At 34.2% G+C, this 6,374-nt stretch overlaps 1 pseudogene; it reads left to right on the plus strand.

The window, feature by feature from the left end:
- Positions 1-1,667: 1,667 nt before the first annotated feature.
- On the plus strand, positions 1,668-2,710 carry LOC111391123 (annotated as a pseudogene).
- The last annotated feature ends 3,664 nt before the right edge of the window (positions 2,711-6,374 follow it).

The raw sequence follows: 6,374 nt of genomic DNA on the forward strand, positions 1-6,374 counted from the left end.
TTCTCCCCAAAGATTTGAAAGAGCACCTGACACAATGAATATGGCATTGTCAAATCACTCTTCTTTCAGCTACACTGCTAGATTCAGATGACTCTGGTGGAGTAATCTCATAAATTATTCCCGAAGACTAAACAAAAAATTAAAAGCAATAGAATCATACTCTCGACCTCTATCATTTCTAAATCTTTTGAATTTTCTACTGAATTGATTTTGAACTTCTTGAAGGAAATTTTTGAATTTATCAAAAGCATCACTTTTATTTTTCAATAAATCAATAAACAAATATAAGTGTATTTTGAAAAACCATCAATAAAAGTGATAAAATATATGTTCCCTCCACGAGTTAAAATTCCTTCAAATTCACAAAGATAAGTATGAATTAGTTCTAAGAATTCGGTATTTCTTTCAACACTTATATGAGGCCTCTTAGTAAATTTTGCTTGATTGCAAATTTCACAATTTTTGAAATCATTTTTTAGTCTTGGGAATAATCTTAAACTACTCATGATTTTCACCTATCTACTGTTTATATGACATAATCAAGCATGTCAAAAATTCACAGAAAAAAGGCATGAAAACAAAAGTAGATGCTTTATTATTCTCAATATTCAACTTGAACATTCCATCACAAGTATAACCCTTACCCACAAATAAACCTTTTGTCAATCACATATTGATCAGATTTCATAGTCTTTTTGAAGTGAGACTTGTTCAGAAGAAAACTTGACGTCAAATTCTTCTTCATTGACGATGCTTGTAAAACATCTTTCAAAGTTAGCACACGTCTAGATGTGAATTTAAGTTCAACCTAACCAATCCCAATAATCTTGATTTTGCTAGAATCACCAAGCATGATGGTTTTCTCTTCCTCGAAGAGAGTGTAATTCTTGAATCAATCTTTATCATAGTAGACATGTCAATTGGCACAAGAATTTGTACACCATCCTTCATCATACTGTTTTTTCCTAAATTCTGCAATTTTAAGCAATATGCCCAATTTTGCCATTGACAAAAATTCATTTTAAATTTAATTTTGGGAAGGAGGGCCTTTATTCTTATTTTTCTGGTTCGGGTTTCCCAGATGTGAGGTTTACCATAAATTTGCACATATTTCTTTCTTAATTTCAACTGATTAATTCTAGAAAACTAATTATTGGCAAGTGATTATTTGCGTCAAATAAATTTACTTTCATGCTAGAATGTCCGTTGCTTTTTTGTGTTATCAATGCATTTTGGCCTCTAGCTTCCTCCTCTACGTGGATGCGAGCGATAAAGGTCTCCATGAACGTCTCTTTCTGCTTGTGGGGCATTTACTTTTGGAACACTCTCCATGATGATGGTAATTTGTCAATGATTGCAGCCACAATAAGGTTGTTCCCAATTTTTGATGCCTTCATATCTAACTTCTGCCACAATCATTTGAAAATCTTGTGCTTATTCTGTCATAGATTTTCTATCCACTATTTGCTAGCAAAAGAAGTGACTAGTAGTGTACTTCTTTGCACCGGCTTCCTTGGTATCATATTTATTCTATAAAGCTTTTCACATTTTCTTTGCAAAGGAGTAAGTAGTATTGTAATAATCATAAAAAATTATCCGCTAAGCAATTCAAGATATAACACCAACAATTATATTCATCTCTATTATATTTTTTCCACCTCCCCTTAATGAGTTTGAAGTTCCTCTCCGTTCATATTGTCGGTAAAGACCTTGTTTGGATTCTTTTTAGTAAGAACGTAAGAGACTTTGAGAAGGCTAAGGTAAAATAGAACTTTGCTCTTCCACCACTTTAAATGGGTTCCCTTAAAACAAAAGGCCTTGTTGAGATCTCCGACGTTGGCAACAGACTTCTGAGGTGCTAACTTGATATATTTGAATCTCCTCAAAATTGTTGGTGAAATTTCAATAATAGAAAATGAAGTTACAAAATAATTAGGAAAATAACGAAATCAAACGGACTGATTTTGATTTGCACTGGCCGTCTGCCACATTTTGATTTGCACCTTGGGGACCCACTTTTTCCAGCAATCAGGTGGCATAGAATAAATGGTTCTCTATAGCCCAGATATCTTTGAAAAGGCTGGTATAACTAGAGACACAGATAAACCACTCGCCACAGTGGCCGTAGGATTCACAAAAACAATATTTATTCTAGTGACCGTATTTTTTCTAGACAGGATCGGACGACGGCCGTTGCTAATCTTTAGTGTCGGCGGGATGATTTTATCTTTAGTCGGCCTAGGATCTGGGCTGAAAATTATTGATCATTCGGAACATAAGCTTGTTTGGGCTATAACTGTGTATTACCTCTATTTTGTGTTATGTGGCCTTTTCTCAATTGGGATGGGTCCAATTGCATGGTTCTACAGTCAGAATTATTTCCAATGAAGCTAAGGGCCCAAGGGTGCAGTAAGGGAGTGGCAGTGAATCGGGTCACAAGTGGGTTACTTTCAATGACGTTTATATTTTGTACAATGGCATCTCAATTGGCGGGACTTTCTTGTTGTATGCAGGGATTGCTGCAGTCGGATGTTTGTTTTTATATACTTTATTTCTCAAGAATAGGGGTAAAACACTCGAGGAGATGGAATCGTTGTTTGGCACTTTTTTTAAGTGGAGATCTAGTTCGAGGGAATTGAAGAAGGAAAAGGTTGAGATCGACAATACCAATTACCATATCCAAGTGGAGACATGGAGCAGAGCTATTTGATGAGCAACTGTTTAATGCATATATGAAGTGGAAATAAAAAGAATAGTGCAATCTAACACCATTAGTGCTACAACACATCAGTCTAGGTGGAATTATGAGACTCATTTAGTTGTACGTCACATTTAAAGGTATTTAGTATCATTTAAATTTATTTTGTAACACCAATATTGTTAAATAGTATTACACAAATCACTTTATTTAATTGAATAGGTCGAGATAGTTATAAAAGTCGTGAGAGCATTTTTTTTTTTTTTTTCAGTGGGTTCAAGTTCGTAGACTGTGGTTTATGATTTTTTTATTAAATTTTTTTATTTTTTATTTATTTTATTTTTTGTATCTATAGTTAAAAGATGGGAAAAGAGGAGACTGTTTGGTGAGCTGAGTGCCATTGATTGATTGTGGCAAGCATCGTAAACCACGGGAGCTACATTTTTCTACCGTTTGACACGTAGGTGGGGTCCACTTTTGCAGTAATTATTGACTGCACATATTGCAAATTATCAAAATTGCCATGTTTTAAAGGAGATGGATTTTATGTGGAGGGCACATTGGTACTTTCACTTAATTTAGTTAAAAATTATATCTCCCTCTATGACAAAACACTGGTATAACAACTTTAATTTGGCTAAAAATTTGCTTCAAAATGACTCCAACGCAAGCTTTTATCATTAGTTTACAGAAGATTGGCTCATACAAATTCATCGTAATGATTAACCTAGCCAATTTTTTCAGAAAATTTCCATAACAACGCAATATTGTCAAGTAAAAGTTCATTCCATAAGGAGTTCTATAGATTGAACCGCTATTGCAAGTTGTAACTAAAAAAGCGTCCACACATCTTGTTATATACGAACTCCAATATTTGCTTCTTCAAATGGCAAGCACAACTTCCCGCATCACGATCCAGAGGAAGGCTGAAAGCATATCCTCTAATTTTTTCAAAATAATTTTTGGAGGGTTCATAACTAGCATTAGATAGGCTTAATATGCTTTTGAAGTGAATAATTTGCTCACCTATTGATAAGGTTTTATTTTCCCTTTAAAAATCTTATTTTTTTTCCTTGTAGAGTGTAATTGATCATAAGCACTTGATCCTAAGGGCGGGCATGGGTCAAGTTCAAACACGACTTGATAATGGAATTGATAGTTTATATTGGATGAAATCTCGATTTAAAATCGAACCGACGAAAGGAATAAATTGACCTGATCGACAAAAGAACCAAAAGTTCGTATTGGATGAAATCGAACCAATAAGAAGAATAAACCCACTTGAGTTAGTTCAAATTGATTCGATTTGTCAACTACAAGAGATTTTCCATGAAAATCAAACCTACCCCTCAAATCATGGTTTTCGGGTTGGTCCCCTAGCCAGTCCGAAACTAAATTGACATCCCTCAAATTGTGGTTTCTGACTTGTCGGACTTCAAGGGGACTTTTTCTCCGCCGAATAAGCAAGGTCTTCATCTTGGGCGAGTAAAATAGCATCTGATATATTACTTTCAGTGACGAAAATAATTTATATTAACTAATCCCAAAATCACTTGTCATCCATATTTCAACTTTTACCTACAACGGAAAAATAATTAACACATTGTTATGCATGGCCAAAAAGCCCACCAAACACCTAACATATATAGTAGTGGAGCCGGACATTCTTTATTGTAGTGTCAAAAATTAAATTTTAAATAATTTTTTCAAATAGTATTTTTCTCTTAAACACTTGTTTTAACTAGAGATGTCAAACAGGTCGCGCGGCTCGTTAAAACTCGACTCGTGGACAGCTCGAGCTCATCATTTAACTTAGGGATGTCAAACAGGTTGAACGACTCGTTAAAACTCGACTCGTGGGAGGCAAGGGTTAGTCAAGTGACAAGCCCAAGCCTGAGCCCGAGCCCGAACCGAATAGGGGGCTCAATCCCACAAGCTCGCACCCGAGCAACGAGCAGAGCTTGTGGGTTAAAGGGCCAAGTCGGCTCTGCTCGACCTATTGTCATCCCTAGTTTTACCAATATTTTACTCTATTTAAAATTTATGATTATTCAGTTATTTTTCATAATTGCCTGACATGAAATTCAATAAATAAATGAATGCTAAGATATTCCAAATAATAATTTCAATTATAAAAGTAAAATCAATTTCAATAGGCAAATGAAAAAGTTCCAATTTTATTTAGATCATAATAGAAAACAACAAGTTCCTTAAAAATAAAAATTCGACGATGAATTATAATTTTCAAATAAAATTTAAAACCACTAAGCTTGAGAAAGTCATTGCTTACTTTGGAAGTGTGATTAAAATCAAAACTTGAAATTGACAAAATTGTCTTAAAAAAAGTACAATTACCGAAATTACATATTTACATTATGAATTTCATGATAATGGATAAACATACTAAAAATAAACATTTAAATAGAAAAACTAATAGAAGACGTAATGACACTGTAAAATTATAAATTAAGAATTTAATTTATGAAGTAAAAAGCACGAAAACATTTTTTTAACAAATAAGTTTGTAGAAATGCTCAATACTGCATGATTCCAAGCATATACCTCAATAAAATTAATTTTAAAAAATGACATATCTAGATCCTGAAGAAAGGAGTGAGACTTGAAGCTTGAGAAAAGTTTGAAGTCGAAATTTCAAAGGAAAAACTCGTGCAAACAAGGAAAAGGGTCAAAAAATTTAAGATAAAAAATTCCAGAAATTTTTGTGGTTCAGCTGACTGCACCACGTGCATCCACCCCTGCACAACACGTTTAATACGTAATACGAGAAGAAAAACTTATGGTAAATAAAGTTTTGAACTGAGCTGTATATACAAAAGTCCTTTGCACAGAATTTGACCAAACAACACATAACATGGAATGAGTGGATGATTTTTTGACATTATTTTATGAAAAATGTTAAAGATCCCAGGATAAAATCCCAGGATTCCATCTAGGGGCCAAGGTGCTGCCGATGTAAAAGCACGGGCCTCACGTGTGTGAAGATCTAGGGTCGAGGTGGAAGCACCTCGACCCAGGAACGGAAGTCGGGACACCTCGACCCTAGAACGGAAGTCGGGATTTTATCCCGAGTTCTAAAGCATAACTCTTATTTTATCAATCACATGGGACCCACCATGTGAGTAATCTATCGACTTCTGCAGCCTCCTTGTTGTATAAAGGGCTTGAACCTAAAGTTTTTATTCAATTCATAGTTCATTTAAATACTATTTTTAGCATTACGTGGTCAAAGCCCCAATCAACAACCATCCATACTTACTTGGTAGTGTGGTCCAATTGTACAAAGAGTAAATACTAAATTAAGTCAGAATACGCAACACAAGATGGACTTTTGCAGTGTCCCAGTGGACTGGATATTCATTTATTTATTTATTTATATTGTCGCATAAATTTGACTCGTTGGCCCAAATAATGAAATCAGATATCAATAACCCAGAGGAATATACGTCTAAGAGATTTCTTTGGCTCTTCTCTAGTGAGAGCTTTTTCAATTCTTTTTCTTTTTCTCAGATTTTCTTCTTGTTGTCTCTAATTTATATTTTGTATGTGCAATTAAAACTATTATTCTCTTATGAATATTCACGACATCAAGTCCTTTTTAACTCAAATTATCGTTTGAAACCTAAAATTTTAATTTTTGACTCATATTCATTTTATT

This window comes from Olea europaea, chromosome 3 (assembly GCF_002742605.1).
Source record: "Olea europaea var. sylvestris chromosome 3, O_europaea_v1, whole genome shotgun sequence".
NCBI classification, from domain to species: Eukaryota; Viridiplantae; Streptophyta; class Magnoliopsida; order Lamiales; family Oleaceae; genus Olea; species Olea europaea.